The following is a 21,406-nucleotide window of genomic DNA, read 5'->3' on the forward strand; positions in this document are numbered from 1 at the left end:
TTTGTTTATACTTCTGTGGCGCTGTGGTCTTCTTGGTACTTACTTGTTAAATGTTATGATTAGTGGTGCATTAAGCCTGTGGTTACAGAGTAGATTGGAATTTTACGTCTTTACAGGAATTGAAGAAAAGGAGAAAAGGTGGGAGGGGATGACTTGGGGAGAGAGGGGTGAAGCAGGAAGGTTTGGTTTTTTCTTGGACTGTACCTATGAAATGCATGAAAAAATAAAAAATAATTGAAAATATTTTTTTTTAAACTGAATTGAAATCTGCAGCCCAAGTCAAGATATCAAATTCAGATCAAATATAATTGGGAAAGGAAAGGAAAAAGAACATTATTCAAACATTGAACTCTGCTGTGGCTTTTTTCTCATCTTTCAATTGTATACTTTTTAAGTGACACGAATCACTCTTGTTCCAAACACACACACACACACACCCTGCTGTCCTTATCTGACCTATATGTGATTTCCTTTCGGCAATGACTTCCCAAGAAGAGAAGTGGTGAAACCCCATTCCGTGACTTTCTCAAGCACCACAAAGTGTCCCTGCCCACAGAGGAGACTGGTGGCTCTTAAACTGCAGAAGACCACGAACCAGATTCAGAAAATTAAACAGCAGCATTTAGGCAACATTGGCAGTATCCTCAGCAGGACCCCTTCCTCCTAATTTAAGGAATCTGTAGCCCAAGAATTCATTCCAAATATTTTTTAATTAATTGTGCTCGTAATCTTGCAGCATGAAGCAAGCATCCAGTGACAGGGACAACAAAAAGAAGAAGAAAACAAAAGAGTAAACCAAACTAAATGGAGTCACGGCCAGCAAGCAAACTTCCCCTTTCCTGCTGTTCCAGGGCCTGGTTTTCTGCCCGCATCTTTCCTGGTCTAATCATATTATTTTCCATCTGGCCTCACGATGCCAGAATCCTGTTCCGACATGTACCCTGTCTGCTGTCCTCTGTTGACTTCCTTTAGAACCCCAGCCCTCCAGTTCCATCAGGTCTGCCCTACACAACTGGCTTTATCTTCCAGTGCTAGGCTCAAAAGCACTCATGAGAACCAGTTTTGTGGTCCTCTGTGATGCAAAGCTCAAAATTCTGAATGGAGAGACAGAGTCCACACTATGTAAGTTAACACACAGGTATTCACTGTCGAGTAAGCCAGGCATCAAGAGGCTCACAGACAACTTCCAGACCAAGAGTGACCAGGGAGTCTTGCTGTGGCTGCCCAGTGCACCCACAACAAATTTCCATGCCCTCCGTGACCAGCAAGGATCTGGGTGACCCGGCCTCTGTGGGCGTGTCCAGCCTCTATGGGCGTGTCCAGCCTCCGTGGGTGTGTCCAGCCTCCGTGGGCGTGTCCGGCCTCACTACACATCATGCACTGCTGCTCACTTCATGCCTCTCCTCTGTTCCTTGCAAACTCCAAGGTGTGTCTCACCTCAGGGCCCTTGCATTGGCTGTCTCCTCCTCCTAGAATGTTCTTCCGTCCACTCTCCACAAGGCTACGGTTGCTGTGGTCTCAGGTCTCAGTCTACACACCACCCGCTGGTCTCCAGAGAAGCCACCTCTGGCTTCCTAATCTGAAGTTACCTCCCCACCCTAGCCAATTAACTACAAATTCCCGCACTCTGCTAATTTCCTTCATTTCACTTATTGCTTCTGGAAAAATCCAGTTTTCTTAACATATCTGTCTTGACCATTGCTTTATTTCTTTTTTTTATTTTTTTATTTTTAATTTATTTGACAGGTAGAGTTATAGACAGTGAGAGAGAGAGACAGAGAGATCTTAACATATCTGTCTTGACCATTGCTTTATTTCTTTTTTTTATTTTTTTATTTTTAATTTATTTGACAGGTAGAGTTATAGACAGTGAGAGAGAGAGACAGAGAGAAAGGTCTTCCTTCCGTTGGTTCACTCCCAAAATGGCCGCTACAGCCGGCGCTGTGCTGATCCGAAGCCAGGAGCCAGGTGCTTCTTCCTGGTCTCCCATGCGGGTACAGGGGCCCAAGGACTTGGGCCATCCTCCACTGCTTTTCCGGGCCACAGCAGAGAGCTGAACTGGAAGAGGAGCAACCGGGACTAGAACCTGGTGCCCATATAGGATGCCGGCGCTGCAGGCGGAGGATTAAGCAAGCGAGCCACGGTGCTGGCCCGACCATTGCTTTATTTCAATGTCTAGTCCATAGAAGCTGCTCAAGAAATAGTTGCATGCTAGGATAATTAACTTAAAAATTAATTTCTATTTCTTTTAATTGTATTTCTCTCTCCCTGCCCATGAAAGTATCCAAGCTAACTTCTCACAGAAAAATCAAATTTTTAAAGATTCGAAGTGACATCCTAGCAAGATATTGTCCGTCCTTTTTTCTTAGAGCCTGAGTTCATCAAAGATATTAGCTGGGGCTGGCGCTGTGGCCAGCGCTGTGGCATAGTGGGTAAAGCTGCCGCCTGCAGTGCTGGCGTCCCATATGGACGTTGGTTCAACACCCAGCTGCTCCACTTCTGATCCAGCTCTCTGCTATGGCCTGGGAAAGCAGTAGATGATGGCCCAAATCTTTGGGCCGTGCACCTGAATGGGAGGCCTGGAGGAAGCTCCTGGCTCCTGGCTTCAGATCGGCGCAGTTCTGGCCATTGCAGCCAGTTGGGGAGTGAACCAACGAATGGAAGACCTCACTCTCTGCCTCTCCTTCTCTCTGTGTATAACTCTGACTTTCAAATAAAAGTAAATAAATCTTTTTTAAAAAAATAATATTAGCTAAGTGCCCCTACAGACAACAAAGGGATAGGAACAAAAATTAACTGACAGCAACAGAAAGAGAAGGGTTGTCACAGGGACAGCTCACTGTCCACTGTGTCTTAGTCCAGGGCCAGCGTTGTGGTGCAGTGGGTTAGGCTGCTGGCATCCCAAATCAGAGTGCCAGTTCAAGTCCCCACTATTCTTCTTCCAATTCAGTTCCCCGCTGGTGTGCCTGGGAAGGCAGCCAAAGATGGCCCAAGTACTTGGGTCCCTGCCACCCACATGGGAGACTCAGATGGAGTCCCTGGTTCACAGCTTCAGCCCAGGCCATGGCTATCTGGGAGTAAATCTGTGGAAGATCCCTCTTCCCTCTCCCTCTCTGTCACTCCACATTTCAAACAAGTAAAGACTTTTTTAAAAATCTTTTTTTTAAAAGTTTCATAGTCCCCATTTGTGGTGTACAGCTGTTGCTGAGACATGGCTGCTCAGCTGGGAACTACATTTCCCAGGTCCCCTTGCATCTAAGTGAAGCCACATGACTAGTTCTTACCAATGGAACATGAGAGGAAGTGATGTGTGGGCCTACTAGGCCAAAGTCTCATCTTTCTTATTCTGCTTTCTTCCCTCTACACAGTAGAAACAAAGGACTTTGGTAGATTTACAAAATGGAAACATGGGGCCAGCGCTGTGGCACAGTGGGTAAAGCCATTGCCTGCAGTGCTGCCATCCCATATGGGTGCCGGTTCGAGTCCCGGCTGCTCCTCTTCCGATCCAGCTCTCTACTATGGCCTGGGAAAGCAGTAGAAGATGGCCCAAGTCCTTGGGCCCCTGCACCCACATGAGAGACCCGGAAGAAGCTCCTGGCTCCTGGCTTCGGCTTAGCTCTAGCCATTGCGGCCATCTGGGGAGTGAACCAGTGGATGGAAGACTCTCCTCCCCTGGCTCTACCTCTCTATGTAACTCTGTCTTTCGAATAAATAAAATAATAAATCTTTTTTTTTTTTAATGGAAACAACCTGGATCCCAGCAGCAGTGCCCAGAAGGGGAGCTGCCCAACCAGAATATCTCCATTCAACCTTGCAAAAGGGAAAGCTGAATATTTATTATGTTAAGCATGGAGGCTCACTGTCCATCACAGCTACTACCAGCTATGTGAGGCTGGGCGATATAGTGGTAGGGATAGGCCCTGGCCACTGCTTTGCAATAATGTCCTGTTGACAAGGCAGTTTGTGTGTGATATAGCTGGGATGCTGGGACAACAGCCCAGTCTAGGCCCCTCCTTCATGCATGGTCCAAGTAATTCAATTCTTTTTTAAATTTTTTTTTAAAGATTTATTCATTTGAAAGAGAGTTACAGAGAGAAAGATCTTCTATCTGCTGGTTCACTCTCCCATTTGACCGTAACAGCCAGGAGTGGGCCAAGTTGAAGCCAGGAGCCAGGAGTTTCATCTAGTCTCCCATATGGGTGCAGGGGTCTAAGCACTTGGGCCATCTTCCACTGCTTTTCCCAGGCACATTAACAGGGAACTGTTATGTCCCAGGAGCAGCTGGGACACCATCCAGTGCCTATGTGGAATGCCGGCGTGGCAGGTGGTAGCTTTACCTGCTATGCCACAACACCAGCCCCTCTAGTAACTCAGTTGTGGTGCACTTCTGATAGGAAAAGTGCCCCAAGAATGGCTGAAGTTACATCTGCAGCAGCCTTGAAGGTGAACGTGCAAAGTCAAATTGAAATGAGCTAAAAATAAAACGCGTGCCACTGTTTACATGTCCGAATTTGGGGGCTGATAACTGTACCTGCTACATTAGTTGAATAAATAAGGGAGCAGAGATGACTACCACCTCATATCTAAAGAGCTCAAGTCACAAACAAGCAGAACTCTCATAACAACAACAGGAAAGCATAAAATCAATGAAATGCAGTTCATCAGCAGCCACCCACTGCCATGGCAGGGAGAATTTGCTGACCGGCGTTATGTTCAAGTCTTTGAAACACTCTGAAATGTATTCCTATTCAATTTTCAAAAGATATTTTTGGAACACCTATTGAAGTTGGCCCAAGGTTCAAAAATATTTGAGAAAAAAAATGCATCTGTACTGAACCCATAAAGATATTTTTTCTTGCCATTAAGCCCTGAACAATACAATGTCAACTATTTATAAAACAGTTACATTGTGCTAGGCACTATAAGTAATCTAGAGATGATTTCAAGTATGTGGGAGAGGGCTGGCATTGTGGCATAGCAGGTAAAGCCACTGCCTGCAATGCCAGCATCCCATATAGACACTGGTTTGAGTCCCTGCTGCTCCATTTCTGATCCAGCTCTCCGCTAATGGCCTGGGAAATGCAACAAAAGATGGCCCAAGTGCTTGGGCTCCTGTACCCACGAGAGAGATCTGGATGAATCTCCTGGCTCCTGGCTCTGGTCTGGCCCAGCCCCAGCTATTATGGCCATTTGGGGAGTGACCCAGCAGATGGAAGATCTCTCTCCCTCTCCACCCTCTCCCTTCCCCTTTCTCCCTATAACGTTGCCTTTCAAATAAATTAATTCAATAAATCTTTTTTAAAAAATATTTAAACATAAAATATATTGGATGATATGCATAGGCTATGTACAAATATTATTCTACTTTTTTATAAGAGACTTGAGCATATAGTTTTTAGAATATACCAAGCTGAATTTCTTGACCTATAGAACTGGGTAAATTGGTAGTGACTTTCTAATATTACATTTTAAAAAACCACATCATGTAATGGTTAAGTAAATGCTCTAGTTTTGAAAAGAAATATTGTATTTTTTGTTAAATGTACCCCAAAAATGCCAAAAAGAACCCTTGGAAGAAGTAAAAATTTGACAAATCTCGGCAGAGAGAATATAAATTGTTGTTGCTGTTAGATAAAATAAATAAAAAAGCACGTTTTGGGGAAATTTTTGATGGGAAAAAGCAACCAACCGAAAAATCTTTGTTATAAGAAGCCAGATAAGAAATAGAGTTGGGAGGGAGACCAGGACGCCGGCTGCAGTTAAGAACATTCAAGGCTAAGACTCTGCAACCACTCAGAAAGGGAGACCAGGAGAAGCACCTGGCTCCTGCCATCGGATCAGCGCGGTGCGCCAGCCACAGCATGCCAGCCGTGGCGGCCATTGGAGGGTGAACCAACGGCAAAGGAAGACCTTTCTCTCTGTCTCTCTCTCTCACTGTCCACTCTGCCTGTCAAAAAAAAAAAAAAAGTTCCCAGGAAAATGAACCAACTTCTCCAGAAGGCCCAAAATACTGGGTCACTTCGGGTCACTTCCATAGGAGAGAGGCCACTCCCAAGGGGAAGAGCTCAGGGGCACGTGCACCAGCTCCCAAATCCACAATGCATCTCACCAAGGATGCAAGAGCTTTGCTCCCAGGCTCAGGTTCAAGATCAACAGCCTCCCTGCGTGGCTATTCCCATCAGATAGCCCCCTTCTTCCCTCTCTTCCCAGGCAACCTCATTCAGTCGGGTGGGTAAAATTATAATACATCACATGTTAAAGGCCCCATGTCTTTGTTTTTTCTTGCTAGAATAAAATACCTGAGACCAGGTAGTCTATAAAATAAACAAACAGATAAGCAGAAGTTGAATGGGAGGTTGGGAAGGAGTGGAGCATCTAGTGTGGTGGTTAAGATCTGACTCGGGACACCAGCATCCATAGTGCCTGGGTTCAAGTCTCAACTCTGTTCTCAATTCCAGCTTGCTGCTAACGTGCACCCTAGGAGGCTGCAGGCGATGGCTTAAGTTCTTGGGTCCTTGCCATGCACATGGAAGACCCAGGCTGAGTTTCAGGCTCCTGATTTGGGCCTGGCTCAGCCCCAGTTATTTCAGGCATTTGAGGGGTGAAAAGGACGTCTCTGTCTCTGTCTCTCTGCCTTTCAAATTAATTAATTAACTCTTAAAAGAAGTTTAACTGACTTAAAGTTCCGGAGACAAGGAAATCCAACTCATGGCCCTGTCACATGTTCAGCATCTGGCGAGGGCCCTCTGGCTGCCTGGTAACATGGCAGAGGACAGCATGTGCCCAGGCAGAGCAGGTGCCAGCTCATTCCACTCTGCCACTTCCTACAAAGCCACTCATGCCATCACTGATCTCATCTACTGTCACCTCCCAGAGGCCTGTCCTCCAAGTATCCTTAACATAGGAATTGTGGGATTAAATTTCCGTCCCCAGAAGTTCTGGGGGACACGTTTAAGCCATAGAAATCCAACTGCACAATCCAACCAGACTCCAACTCTGAGCATCAGACCCAGACTTCCAGATGTTAATTGATATCTCCACTCAGCTGGAGGAATGCAGAAGAGTTAACAGAGCATGTGGGGGCTAAAAGGACCCCTGTTTTTTAAAAGTCTGTACACTAACCTTACAGGTTGAACTGTGTCTCCTTCTCCAACCCCACCCCTGTGTATCTGCTCCCCACCTCACTGCCAGCCCTGATGACGATGACCGCTTCTTGCTGTCACTATCCTTGGGTGACCTTCGCATTTCCTTTTTGACTTCCGCATTTCCAGCACCTCTGGAACCAATTCCATATGAAATCACTACTAGAAATAGCTAGTGTGGTTTTGGGTTTTCTGATTGAATCCTCCTCACTCTAAGTTTACAATTCGATTCTCCTGCGGGGTAAAAATTCAAAAATATAAGCAAGTCAAGATTCACAGCAAATCACAACGTGGTCTGAGCCATGGTTTCTCGGATACAACCCCAAAAACACAGGGAACAAAAGCAAAAACAGATAAACAGGATTGCGTGAAATGAAAAAGCTTCTGCCCAGCAAACAATTCCCAGAGTAAGGAGACAACCCACAGAGTGGGAGAAAATATTTGCCTATCACACATTATCTGATGAGGGGCTAACCTCCACAATATATAAAGAATTCTACTCAGTAGCAAGAAAACAAATAACCCAGTTTTAAAAAGATGAGGTGCCGGTGTTGTGGCACAGCAGGGTAAGCCAGCACCTGCAACACCAGCATCCCATATGAGCCCCAGTTCGAATCACAGCTGCTCTGCTTCCAACCCAGCTCCCTGCTAATGCACCTGGGAAAGCAGCAGCTGAGGGCCTTAGGATGGAGTTCCTGGCTCTGACGTGACCATCTGGGAAGTAAACCAGTAGACGGAAGTTCTCTTTCTCCCTCTGCCTCTCCTTCTCTGTCACTCTGCCTTTCAAATAAATAAAAATTTTATCTTTAAAAATAATACTAATAATGTAACTGTATTTGTTGACATAGAAACATATCTATATAGAGATGAATAGATTGGTTAGTGACAAAAACAGATTTCCAAAGGGCATGCGTACTTTTTAAAAAAATAATTAATAATTTGCAGCAAATATTTACCAAGAATAATTATTTCTGAGTGGCAGGAATTTAGGTGATTGAGGTGAAGTGTTGCTGTGGATTCGTTTCTGGGAGGAAGAGCGTGGTGGGTGCAAGAGGCACAGAGTCACCACACAGACCTGCAGACCCCAGGAGTTGGGTAAATGCAGGCCTGAGGCAAGCAGCCCACAGACTCCTTTATTTCAGTTGCTACAACAGCTTATATAGCCAAGGCAGCCAATCTGGTCAAAGGGCGGTCTATGCCCTAACCAATCACACCCTGTTGCCAGGCAGTTTCTGAAGCCATCCAATCACAGCCTGTTGCCAGGCAGTTTCTGTTGCCAGCGGCCATCTTGGCATGGCCTTCTCATTCCACCACAGTGAAGCACCCCATGCTTAGGCCCAACAGAAACATTAGGTCAGTGACCATCACAAACATACATAGAGAACACTGTTTAACATTAATAGGAAACATTGAAGAGACCACATACATAAAATATTTTAAAAATTCAAGTATTTGAAAGGAAGTACTCAGTCTCCATTTATATCCTTTAATCTGCATTTACAAGGTATTCATTCTTTGATTTTTCTGTTTTCTATTATTTCCTTGTCCTTTGCAATGCTTTCCAGGATGATCCATATTTACTGAACAGGAAGAACATGCTTAGCTAGCTCTCTATTGATGTGTGAGCCTAAGTTTCCCATCCAGTTAGGATGTGAAAGAACCAACCAAAGAGGAAGCAAAGCCCAATGGGAGTCCATGTGACCTGGGAGTCACACCTACTTATCTACATGTCTGCAGCTTGGAAAGAAACAACGAAATAACCTCCTTAAGAAAACGCATGCATCGCCCAGGCACCCAGACAATGGGAACTATCAAAGGGCATTGACTACTACAACCCAATGCAAGAACAGATCACGAAGTCTAATGCATTCTTTGCCTCCCGCCCTGGGAGTCATCTGCAGCTCACAGACAGACACTGCACAGCTCCATGAGTTTCCAGAACTGGCAAGAGGATGTGCTCAGTGGGAAAAGACCTCCGCCCACTCTCATCCTCATCCTCGCCCCCTTATACGATTTCACTCACAAACTCCAAGTGCCAAGCAGAAATCTAAAAATAACACGTTGTGTTGGAATTTAAAGGCTTGAAGCTAAAAACTTCCCAGGCTTCCCTCCAGCAATATTGAAAGTGTAGGGTTTTTTTTTTTTTTTTCCCTACACTAACAGAAGCTTGAAGGATTGGGTCTGAGGCTCTGAGGTCCAGAGACCTACCTGCTTTGTGCTCTCCCCGGGAGAAGCAGTCATTGCTACTTTGGAAGTCTCAAAAGGCTTAGCAAGAGTCCGGTCAAAGAACAGAGTGAACGTGAACACATCATCAGTGTAGGATCCAGGAACTGGGAACCACAACCCAGACAAAATAACACTGGTAAATCAAGACGTACCAACCCACACAAATGATATCTACCCAGCATCCTTTTCCTTGGTGGTGATTCACAGAACATGAAGAATAGTACATCCGTTTTCATTCCATTACATACCTCATCAACATTCACACAGTCAACCAACGTGTGTTCAAGGCATCACCCTGGGGCTCTGCCACAAAGCATACTGACTCAGCTGCCGGTCTGAAGGGGAGGGAAGAAGTGTACAGAAGTCGCGCACGAACACAACAGGGAGGGAGGGCAGAGGGGCGGAGGGAGGACACGAAGGCATAATGAGCACCGGCAGGGAGGAAGTGACGCTTCTTCATGAGCAGGGGACACAGCTGTGTACCCACAAGTCCAAAGGGATCTATCTACAGTTACAGAGCCTACTACATGAGTTAAGGAGGGAGATATCACACAGAGTTAATGGACCAGTACAAATTCTATCTCTATATACTAGCAGTAGCCATCAGAAAATGAGATTTAAAAACAATACCATGGATACTGGCATAAAAAATCAAATACACAGGAATAATTTAATAAAAGATATTCAACACCTCTGTACTGAAAACATTGCTGAGATCATGAAAGAAGACCTATGTAGAGAACTGTACCACATTCATGGGCTGCTAAGCTATCAGTCTCTCCAAATGACCTATAGATTCAACAAGGTCACACACAAATATCAGCAGGTTTTATTTTTTAGGAAATTCACCAAATTTCTTCAAATCTGAAATTCATATGAAAATTCAAAAGGCCCAAGATAGTCCAGACAATTTTGAAAAAGGAGAACAGCATTGAGGGTTTAAACTTCTAGACTTCAAGATTTACCATAAAAGTTAAGTAGTTAAACATTCGGCAAAAAACGTGAACAGGCACTTTACAAGATATCCACATAGACCATACGCAAGAAATTAAAACCACACACTTCATTAAAATCACAGCAAGGTATCTACACACGTACATTAGAATGAAAAAGAAGTATATACCACCAAGTGATGACAGGGATGTAGGTCAACTCATACTTCTGATGAGTGTAAAACAGAACAATTCCTTTAGAAAACTGATGATTTCTGCTAATGCTAAACATGGACCTATCCATGGGTCAAAAACCTATTCCAGGTGGATGTCCAAGAGAAAAAAAAAAAAAAGAGTTGTTGAAGAAAGTTTATAGTCTAGCACCAGATATTGGGACGTCTAGGGAGTAAACCAAGAGATGGAAGATATCTATCTCTCTCTCTTCCCCACTCCCTTCTCTCCCACCTGTTAGCCTACATTTCAAAGAAATAAAATAAACATTTTAGAAAACCGAAGTTTTAAAAATTCAGGATACTCATTTAAGATGCTTGCATTTTCCTATATTTGATTTTGCAACATAAAAGAAAAGAAAGTGCAAAAATAAACCACCTGGCAGAAGGAGGAACACCAGAGAAGAGCTGCATGGCAGGGTGGGATCGCATCTGCAGTAGTCACAAAGAATGGGGCAGGTGCAGGGAGTCGTAGAGAGACTTCCCTGGGAAGAGGGGAAAGATCTGGATCTGCGGGAAAGGGAAATGTAACCAGATCGTCAAGGAGACATACGCCAGGTTTCAGCTCACGGAATCTCTGATATTCAACCATTTTTCAACCTCCTCGACACGGCAGCTTCATATGGCTCAGAACCCGAGACACAGTGAAAACAGGAGTCACGGGCTTTCTTTGGGGCATTCTGTTCAGGGAGCAGAAGAAAATCAGAGACAAAGCAGGTAGGGGAGGAAAGCAAAGTAACAACACCACAATATACAAGGCTCTATGCATTTGGGGAAAACATATTCCCTTAATTAGCTTTCTAATTAAAAACTCTTTCCCAAGGACGTGAACTGACAATTTACAGAAGATATAAAAGCCAAAACACTTCTAAGAAATACTCAGCATCATTACCAGAGAAATAAGCCTTTAAGCCATCGGTTATCACCCTAAAGACGTTTTTAAATTCTAGGACATCTTGTTGGCATGGGCTTAGGAAGACACGCTCACACACTTCCTTCAGAAGTGTAAATTCATACAGACTTTCTGCAGACAACTTATCTGCATGTGGAAAATGCTTCACATTTTTCACATCTTGTGACTCAGTAATTTCACTTCTAGGAATTTATCCTAGGAATTATTATGTGATCATGAAAAACACACATAAAGATGTATGTAAAAGATATATACGCATGGGACCAGTGTCGTAGCATAACAGGTTAAGCTGCCACCTGCAGTGCCAGCATCCCATAAGGGTGACGGTTCATGTCCACTTCCCATCCAGATCCCTGCTAATGTGCCTGGGAAAGCCGTGGAAGATGTGGCCCCTGCACCCACTTGGGAGACCTGGATGAAGCTCCTGAATCCTGGCTTTGGCCTGCCCCCAGCCTTAGCCATTATGGCCATCTGGGGAGTGAACCAGTGGATGGAAGAGCTTGCTCTCTCGCTCTCTCCCTCTCTCCCTCTCTACCTCTCTCCCTCTCTCCCTCTATCTGTAACTCTGACTTTCAAATAAATAAATAACATCTTTTAAAACAAATAAAATAAAATCACCTTTATAAGAATATTTAAAGACATAGGAGAAAGCTCACCACAATCTAACCTCTAGAATAATATTTGTAAGTTGTTTCTTTTTTGCTGATGAGGAAAAAATAAATGAATACATATAAAAACGATGGGTATTTCAAAAAGTTGGTGGGAAATGGAATTAAAGATAAGTTTATTTTGATGGCAAAAGGCCTATGAGGGAGTTTTAAGAAATTCATGGAAAATGCAGTATTATGGAAAAACTACACATAGATTTCAAGTTCTTTGCATCAAAATAAAGTTTATTTTATCTTTTTTTCCACTAACTCTCTAAAGCATCCTCCTATATATAATACATATATAAAAAAAGATTTTCTGAAGAAATTACATCAAATGTCAGGATTACAATTAAAAAATCCTGTTGTTTATGGATTCTTTTCTTCACAATACCATTAATTACCTGAACAATTTTAAAGCAACTATATATTAAAAAAAAAAAAAAAAAAAAACAACTTTTGGCACAGGCTTTTACACCCACATCCCACATCCGCATGCCCGGATTTAATTCCTAGATCCAGCTCCTAACTCCAGCTTTCTACTAATGTAGCCTCTCAGAGGCAGCAGTCATGGCTCAAGGAACTGCACCCCTTTCACCCAATGGGAGACTTGGTTCCCAGCTCCCAGCTTCTGTCTAGTGACGACCTGGCTACAGTAGACATCTGGGGAGTGAACCAGAAGGGAGCTCACTTGCTCCCCCTTCCTAATGCTGCTGTCTCTCGCCCTCTCTCTCCACATCTCAGATAAAGAAATAAATACTAATTTAAAAAGCTACTTCTCCCAGATTGGCAGGCAGCATACAAAGCAGCCCAGAGACTGGCATAGGTGCTACACGCACACCTGCTGAAAGGCGGTGCAAAGATGGGTTCACCATAAAGCTCCGGAAGCCTAGCCTTGGGATCCTTCCCTAAACTCAGTGGTGTGCCTCCACGGTCATTGTCGTTCAGTTGGGTGAACTGTCGCCCCTTCCACCACAGCTCCTCCCTCATACTCTGTCACACATAAGTTGGCATCAGGGTTGCCTGAGCAGTTTGGGGACCCGAATAGAAGGCAGTTGAGTCCAGATACATTGAGTTCGGGGTTTCACTGGACATACTAATGTGGTTTTGGTCATTCCCAAGTGTGGTTAAATGACTGCTGGCTGTCCCAAGGTAGAGAGGACTTTCCGGAATATTCCTCCCACCCTGAAGTTCAGAAGACTGAACAAGCGCAAGGTGCCAGCACTGTAAGTTTGTGGGTAGCAGAAGAGACACAAGGTTTGAGGTGTACAGAGCCAGAAGCTCTGCCATGGAAATGTTTCAAATAGAAACAAACTAAATAAAAGTAAAAACAAATAAATAAATAAATGTTTACCTTACCAATATCTAAAAAAAAAAAAAATAGAAACAAACTGAAAAGTAAACGCACCATAGTCATTCGAATCTATGGGATAGTACTCAGAAAGCTATTGAGTTATATAAGAAAAAAGTATAAACAGATATACAAGTGTGTGGATGCTGTAAGTAAAATTCTGAAATGCATGTAAATAGTATAAAGACAAAAAGAAATCAGGAAAGAAAAAGTTGCATTTATTAGGATTTGAGGAGTTTTGTCTCTTTTTGCAACTCTTGAATGTCGTTATAATCTTTGTGAAATATTCTGCTAGCAGAACACTGGTAAGTTATTTTAAGACTGACTGATTTGAAAAGCAGAGCAGAACAAGAGAGAGCGGGAGAAAAGAGTCAGGGACCTTCTATCCATGGGGTCACTTCCCAAATGACCACAACAGTCAGCATGAGCAATGCCAAACCCAGGAGCCTGAAACGCCATCCAGGTCTCCTATGTGGGTGCAGGGACCCAAGCACTTGGGCCATTTTCCTCTGCTTTCCCAGGTGCATTGGTGGGGAGTTGGATGGGAAGTGGAGCAGTCAGGACTAGAACCAGGGCTGATACGGAACGCCTGTCACAGGGGGAGCCTCACCTGCTACACCACAGTGCCAGTCCTAACGGTAAGCTATTTCTAGCAGCCAACTCAGCTAGTGGACAACCACAGAGATTTGAGATGGGGAAAAACCAGTTTCCTTCTGCCCAGGAAGGTGCTGAAGGCCCTGCCTTCTTTGGTTGTAACAGAACACTCGCTGAAATGAGCCCGGGAGGCTGGGAGCACAGACGTGGAATAAGACTTTTAGCAACCACCGTGCACTTACTTTAAGGGCATTAAACTCACTAGTCAGAGTGAGAAAGATCAGCGCTATTATCCATGGCTCGTATGTGAGAAACGACTCTCCAGAGAGGACAAATCCCTCCTCTCTGAGCAAGGGGGATCTAAAGAACCAGCACGACATAACACCTGCACATTCATCAAAGAGGCTTCTGCATGGAACAGGTCCTCTTAGTATGGCACCTATGGCCTCAGGAACAGGTGAACAGGTAACTAAAATCACCACATAACGACGGCTACCTAGGACATCAAATGAATGACATCCTTTCCTTTTCGAAGGAGACACACTTTCTCCAACAGTGAGGATGGGCTTGCCCGAGCACCTACACTTGTCACACGTCACACTGCTGTTCCTGGGACATGCTCCTGACTCACAGCTGCATATTCACCTGCGGCTGGTGGCTTAGGAGGATTCCTCCTAAGGCTGGGGAACAGAGGAGCAATGCTGTGCCATTTTCCCCAAACCAGGAAGCCAGGAAGTCTCTGTTAATCCACGTCTACTCACAGGATTCCCAAAATGAAGTGATGTTCTTACTCCTCCCCTGGCTCTCCCTAGAGGGAAACGGTTCATCAGAATGCCTTGGGATTCCTTAGTGCTATTTGAGTGACAGGTTCACTGCAACATAACTGGTACAAAAGGGACAGAATCATTTCACCACTGCCAGGAGAAGTGCAGAATATGACAGTCGCCCCAAGCTATGGCTCCTCCACAGGGACAGGACCTTGGCTAGGACTAGTTTTATTTATTTATTTATTTATTTATTGACAGGCAGAGTGGACAGAGAGAGAGAGAGAGAGAGAGAAAGGTCTTCCTTTTTTCTGTTGGTTCACCCCCAAATGGCCGCTGAGGCCGGCGCACCGTGCTGATCCGAAGCCAGGAGCCAGGTGCTTCTCCTGGTCTCCAAGCATTTGGGCCATCCTCCACTGCACTCCCAGGCCACAGCAGAGAGCTGGCCTGGAAGAGGAGCAACCAGGACAGAATCCGGCACCCCGACCAGGACTAGAACCTGGGATGCCAGCGCCGCAGGCAGGGGATTAGCCTAGTGAGCCGTGGCGCCGGCCTAGAACTAGTTTTTCTCCAGTGCTATCTCTCCTCTTCTCCAGGCCCAAGCAGTGGTTTGACACTTCCATTTGGCTCTCTAATAGGTATCTCAGAAGTTAACATGTTTAGGGACTGGCATTGTGGCATAGCAGGTAAAGCCACCACCTGCAGTGCCAGTGTCCCATATGGGCGCAGGTTCATGTCCCAGCTGCTCCACTTCCGATCCACCTCTCTGCTGTGGCCTGGGAAAGCAGTAGAAGATGGCCCAAGTGCTTGGGCCCCTGCACCCGTGTGGGAAACCCAGAAGAAGTTCTTGGCTCCTGGCTTCGGAACAGCTCAGCTCTGTCCATTGCGGTCATCTGGGGCGTGAACCAGCAGATGGAAGACTTTCTCTTTCTCTGGCTCTACCTCTCTCTGTAACTGTCTTTTAAAAAAATTTAATTTCTCCCTTTGACCTATTCCTTTCTAAGTCTCCCCATCTCAGCAAATGACCACTCCACTCCACACTGCTAGTTCCTATGGCAAAAACTCACTCATCAAACTCGATGTAGCTCTTGCTCAACACCCCAGTCCAACTCTCCTGCAAATCCTGCCACCTCCCAGAGTCGCCACGTCTCACAGCTGCACCGCCCCCACCCTGACCCACGCCGCCACCACCTGGGACCCGGTCTCCCTGTGGCCACTCTTGACCACGGCGATCGTCCAAACCTGTGGAGCAGATCACGTCACTCCCCGACTTGAGATCTTCCCAGTCACTGTCTTCGTCTCAGAGGAAAGTCCCAACTCCTGAGCACACCCTTTGGGAGATGTCCCTGCCTCTTGCCTCTGAGGCCTCTAACCCTGTCACCCCCCGCCCCATTCATCACACTCCAGCCACTGTGGCCTCTGCTTGTTCCGCCAATGCACCACTTGCATGCCTGCCTCAGGGCCTTGATGCATGCTGACTCCTGGGCCAGCTCTCTGCATCACTGACTCTGCTTACTATTTTAATCTATCCACGTGTTCCCTTGGCCACTTTTCTTTCAAGTTCTATGATATCACCAACTCTACCCCCTTTCTATACCATTATAGTTTTATTTTTTTATTTGCCCAGCAATATCTGAAAGTGCACGAGGGATCTTCAAAAAGTTCATGGTAAATGGAGATTCTGAAAAAACTGCATGGTTTTCTATTTTGCTTTGCATCAAAATAATCTTGTAAAATTCCATTTCTTCAGTGCCTTTTGAAGTATCCTCATAAAGTTCATTCATGGGTGTGCTTCGCTGATGATTGTGCGGCTCTCTGACCAGACAGCAGGGCTTAGCACAGTACTTGGAGCACAGGAAGCACTCACGAATCCTCGGGAATGGAGGACTGTGGGGCTTAGCGTCGCTAGACAGTCGGTGGTAAATTCTCAACCACATGCGTCATGAGCAGGCAAGGTTGGAGGCTGCACCGAAGCTCGTGGAGGAAGCTGGCTGAGACAAGAACCCAGAAAGAAGCCAGCTGTCTCAGGCCAGTGGAGACCGCGGCCTCACTTCTAGTCACTTCCTGCTGCAGTTCCCACGGAGGCTGGCTCTACCGCAGAACCTGCGGAACTCCTCCACCTGAGCTAGCTTCAGGAAGCCGCTGCTGCGTGTGCACACACACAGCACTGAATGCCAGCTGGGAACAGACCCTGCGGAGCCACCAGGGGCCCCTGTTTTTTCTTCCTTTCCTAACCCTCCAAACAGCAAAAGCACCCAGGGCCAGGGAGCTGGATAGCCACAGCTTTTCCTCCCATTTCATAGGAAGAGAGACTGAGGTCCAGCTGTGCATGTGGCATTTGTATGAACCCTGGCAAAGTCAGAATTTGAAGACAGGAAGAATGGCTGTCCCTCTTGTACTGCATGTACTCCACCCCCAGTACATGGCGTCCTCTTTTGGAAGACATCATAACAGGAGAGCCCTTCATCTCCAAAAATTGGGGAATATAGACAACTCTGCTGCCCAGAACCCAGCTGTCAGTGGCTAATGCTTTGAAATCACAAAGTGCATTTGTTCCTATGGTTCTGGCCGGGGCAGCAATGAGCCCGGTTTACAGCAACAACAGCTGCAGCCATTTTAACTGTCCTTTTCCCACGCGCCTCCTACAGCTGATCACTTAACAGCTCTAACAGAACGTGAACTGCAATGCATAATCAATAAGTTGATTTCCCCTCTTCCTGCACAACTAGCACTCTAAAGCAATCTGCTGGCGCGTGAGGAAACTCTCAGGCTATGAGGCATTAAAGCATATTAAAGGAAATGAGAGACTGAGACACAAGGATAATGGCAAACTCGCCCAAATATGACAAAGCACATCCAGAGAAGTGCCCCAGCAACCAGGCACAACGCCGGGGGCTTCCACCTCCCGTTACTCACACCTGTCAAGGAACAGGAACGACCTGATGGCAAACACGTAGCATTTCACTGCACTTCTCCAGCCTTTTTAATAAAAATAGATCATGGCTGCCACCCACCTTCTTAAAAAAAAAAGTCTTCCCAGGAAACATAATTCATCTCTCTTCCAATGACTTCCCATGAAAGGTTAATGGCACAGCGTGCTGCCAGGCGCCAGCGGCGTTTGCTATTTTGATTTCTCACTTTAAAAAGTTCCATTATTCCATACAACCCCAAGCGAATACCTTTATTTAAGCTACCCCCAACCGACCTTCACAGCCTAATGCTGGGTTCATCTTGACAGCTTCCTATAAGCATTCATTTCAAGACTGGCCCGTGGAATTCTCCAGAAACAATACGCCACGTCACAGCACATTCTTTCAGAAAGCACAAAGGCGGGGGAGGCCACCACTTGTTTCAGGGCAGGTCGTCAGCGTTAGCGTCTGAGCACACCATCGCTCTGCCCGCATCAGAGCTGCACAGGGAACTGGAGGGGGCCTCGGTGAACCCAGGTGGGCAAGCACTCTCATCAGGGGCTTGGCAGTGAGCAGGAACCTCACAGGTGTTCCTGTGGCCACAGGGAGCGTTTCACCTATTTCCCTACACTCAACAGCAGGTGCTCCCACTCCGGGGACACTGAGTTGTGGGAAAACTCCGTCAGGTAGACACGAAGGGCCTGGGGCTCCCATAAAAACTGCGACTGCAAGGAAACATTGAGACCAGCCTTGTCACACCTAATCAATGGTTCTCAAATTATGCAACACCAAGAGGCAGCCGGCCCCCTCACTAGGTATTAAAGCCACAGATCTACAAGTATTCAAGAGCATGAAGGTCTGAGACACGGGACAAAGTTTCAGTGCTTGAAAAAGTATGGTGGAAGTTTTTTTTTTTTTTTTTTTGATTTGGCTTTTTTTTCTCCCAAAAAGATATGGGACTCAAACCACCTCCATCTGAATCACCTGCAGCATTTGGGAAATAGTCAGATGGCTGGGCCTCTGGCCTTAGCTTCTGAATCTAAGCCTGGGGGAGGTGGAGTCCCGGTATTTTACACAAGTTCCCCACATCAGAGAACCACTCTCTTAAGACTAGAAGAAGGGGCCGGTGCTGTGGCGTAGCGGGTAAAGCCTTCGCCTGCATTGCCAGCATCCCATATGGGTGCTGGTTCGATTTCCGGCTGCTCCACTTCCTGTCCAGCTCTCTGCTGTGGCCTGGGAAAGCAGTAGAAGATGGCCCAAGTCCTTTGGCCCCTGCACCCACATGGGAGACCCAGAAGAAGCTCCTGGCTTCAGATTGGCACAGCTCTGGCCGTTGCAGCCATCTGGGGAGTTAACCAGAGGATGGAAGACCTCTCTCTCTCTCTGCCTCTCCTCTCTAGATTACTAGAAGTAATCAAAAGACTCTTTTATAACCCCTCTTTCCTGGTGGCTCTTATTCACAAAAAGAACCAAATATTCACGCTTTCAATAAATTCAGAAAACATGCTGTTTCCCCAGTGTCAGTAAGTCACACGGACACGACATGGCCACCTACGCTGGGGTTGCTCAGACTGCAAATGCATGAGCAGCCTGGTTTGGAGGTTAGACCTCTTTAATGAGCAACTTGGTTTTCACTGTCTCAACAAAGCCCCTTTCATACAGAAAACTGCAAGGAGACTGTACCTGGGCACAAACGGTCCTTGGGCTTGCAAATAGTTTAGTCCATTTACACCTCTTATTGACTTGCATCCACAAGGAGATTTCAGATGGGGGATGGGGTGTTAAATGCCATTGGTTCTGCATATGCGTTCTCCCCCCTCCTCCCAAATCAACCCCTTTTCAATCAATTCCATTGGTTCAGTCAGCCAGCCAGCCAGCAAAATTATATTGCAGATACCTCAAGCCAAGGATCAGACTGATATTTAAAAATTATTCCCCTTCTGTGCTCGCTTCGGCAGCACATATACTAAAATTGGAACGATACAGAGAAGATTAGCATGGCCCTTGCGCAAGGATGACACGCAAATTCGTGAAGCGTTCCATATTTAAAAAAAAAAAAAAAAAATTATTCCCCTTCTGTCATAAGAAGAAGAAAAAGATAAAATGTCATCTGGTAAACAGAAAAAACTATAGAGAGACACTGGGCTGGGCGTGGCAGGTGCTTCTGGAAACCAACAGAACCTGGTGGGATCCTCCAGCTGCTGGCCCAGCCCTGGCAGCCAGAGTTCAGTCTGCTGGCGTGAATTTAAGTGGGCAGTGGCTGGTGGCCTCATCCATGGGATCCTGACCTCATACTTAGCCGTGTAACAGTCACACAGTGGACAGAGGAGAGGTATGGGCTGGGTTTCCGTTGCCTTTCTAACTCTGGCTTCATAACCTAACACGCCCAGCCCACCCTATGAGGGCTTCATCAATGCTGCCACAGCCAAGGAACCTGCTTGTCTCCTACCCCTAAGAGTACAAGAAGGAACAGAAGAGCATCAGGATTTGTCCGAGGACACCTTCTCTTGGTGCTTACTCTTTTCAAACAGTAGCCCTTTGGGTGAGTCGTTGTTTGTCAAGTAAAGCTCTCTTTGAAGGTTGGAGTGACATATGAGCTCTCTGTCCCTCCCAGAAATGCATACAAATTTTTAAAGCCCTCTTCAAATTGCAGCTTCTCCCCAAATCCCTGAATAAATAACCGTGAAGTATCCACAATCCCTAGCCCCTTGCCAGCTCCCACTGCAAACGGTCAGATCTGAAAGCCCCACAAAGAAAACTGATCGCCAAGCACCGCTTCATAGCTGATCCTTCTGTTTCCTCCAGTGCTGCTAGGGCTGTTGTTTTCTTTATATTAGGGTATCAGTAAAGGAATCAGCTTTAAAAAAAATGACAGGAGGGGGTTTTCCAGAAAAACATGTGGTTAAGCAGAAGCCCGTTCACGTCAGAATACTGCCAGGCGGTGAGAGACGAAGCTGTGCCCCACAGTAGGGTGCACCCGTAACGGGGCTGCAGAATTCATGCGGGTACCAGGACTGCCTCTCACTGCCAGGCAGGTGGCATTCCTACCATGGCTCTTGTTACACCATCCTCCAAATCACTCACCCATCCACAGGTGAATGATGCACCAGAGAGCTCAGAACAAAACCAAGAAGCACAGCTGGGATGCGAGCACCTCCTCTCCCTTCTTCCAGAGGGGCGAAAGGAACGCGCGTTTATTCCAGCCTTTGTGTTTATTAACAGGGATTTCCCTCCAGTGGACAAGCAACAAAAACAGAACTGCAGGTGGCAACACTCACAACAGGGACATAGGACTTCTGTGTCCCCCCAACTGATGACCCAGAAAGACAGACTCATCTCTAAAAGGGCAACTCGCTCCACAGACGTGCCTCTGAACTTGTCTAATGAAATCCACAATCCCAAGCCAAGAAGACACTTTTCTTCAGTTGAAGCAATCGACTGTCGCTCCCCCTCTTCGTGGAGGAACGACACAGGACCCTGCGCTGTTCTTTCGTCTGCTCGGCCCTCCCCGGGTTTGCTGCTGGTTCTTCCCGGGTTGGCTACTATCCCTTCCACCTCCGTGGAAGGGCGGTTCCCCCTGGCCACATTCCCCACTTCCGCAGGGGAGCGGCACACCGCCGGCCGGCTTTCTCGGGGGCTGCACGGGTTCCCTTAGATGTTCCCCATAGATGTTCCTGGTGCATGCCGTCTCTCTCCTC

At 46.2% G+C, this 21,406-nt stretch overlaps 1 protein-coding gene, 1 long non-coding RNA gene and 1 other non-coding gene across 7 annotated transcripts in view; 1 reads left to right on the plus strand and 2 right to left on the minus strand.

The window, feature by feature from the left end:
* NCALD (neurocalcin delta) overlaps window positions 1–21,406 on the minus strand; it is a 449,552-nt gene that overhangs the window by 376,478 nt on the left and 51,668 nt on the right. The window lies entirely within an intron of this gene.
* Window positions 1–21,406, minus strand: part of LOC149126292 (uncharacterized) — an 84,715-nt gene that overhangs the window by 37,829 nt on the left and 25,480 nt on the right. The window contains exon 1 of one of the 2 annotated variants that reach the window (XR_016236558.1): window positions 18,005–18,563. The exons of the other annotated variant lie outside the window; for it this stretch is intronic. This is a non-coding gene — a long non-coding RNA (uncharacterized LOC149126292). Of the gene's footprint in view, window positions 1–18,004; window positions 18,564–21,406 lie in introns of those variants that run through there. 2 annotated transcript variants of the gene reach the window in all.
* LOC138850259 (U6 spliceosomal RNA) lies at window positions 19,651–19,757 on the plus strand. The gene has a single exon (XR_011390011.1). It is a non-coding gene; the product is annotated as a U6 spliceosomal RNA (small nuclear RNA).

Source organism: Oryctolagus cuniculus, chromosome 6, assembly GCF_051225735.1.
Source record: "Oryctolagus cuniculus isolate XC-2025 breed Fujian yellow rabbit chromosome 6, ASM5122573v1, whole genome shotgun sequence".
NCBI classification, from domain to species: Eukaryota; Metazoa; Chordata; class Mammalia; order Lagomorpha; family Leporidae; genus Oryctolagus; species Oryctolagus cuniculus.